The following is a 394-nucleotide window of genomic DNA, read 5'->3' as shown; positions in this document are numbered from 1 at the left end:
GTGCTTAATGAGCTAAAAAGTGCTAACATGTGCATGGAGGTGCGGAGTGAATACATTGAGTGCTAACAGGGAGGTGCTAGGCCGTGTGAAAGTGCTAACGAGTGCTTAAGAACTACTAACAAGTGCTGAGGGAGTGCTGACACATTCACAGCTATTACTACCTAGGTGCTGGGGTGTGCTTCAGTGCTAGGAAGTGCTGACGAGTGCTGACAAGTGCTAAAAACTACTGAAATGTGCTCAAAAGTGCTTAAAGTGAAGTGCTGAGCGGTAAACTAGCACCGTGGTGAGGTATGACAGGGAGTGCTGAGTGCTGTACATCCTAGAGAGGTGCTGAGATCAGAGCAGTGCTAAAATGTGTGCTGAACGAGTGCTGACGGGGTGAACACTGGTGCTG

The sequence above is a fragment of the Portunus trituberculatus genome, chromosome 5 (genome assembly GCF_017591435.1).
Source record: "Portunus trituberculatus isolate SZX2019 chromosome 5, ASM1759143v1, whole genome shotgun sequence".
NCBI lineage: Eukaryota > Metazoa > Arthropoda > Malacostraca > Decapoda > Portunidae > Portunus > Portunus trituberculatus.
The sequence above is the reverse complement of the archived record's forward strand: the minus strand, read 5'-3'. Positions refer to the sequence as shown.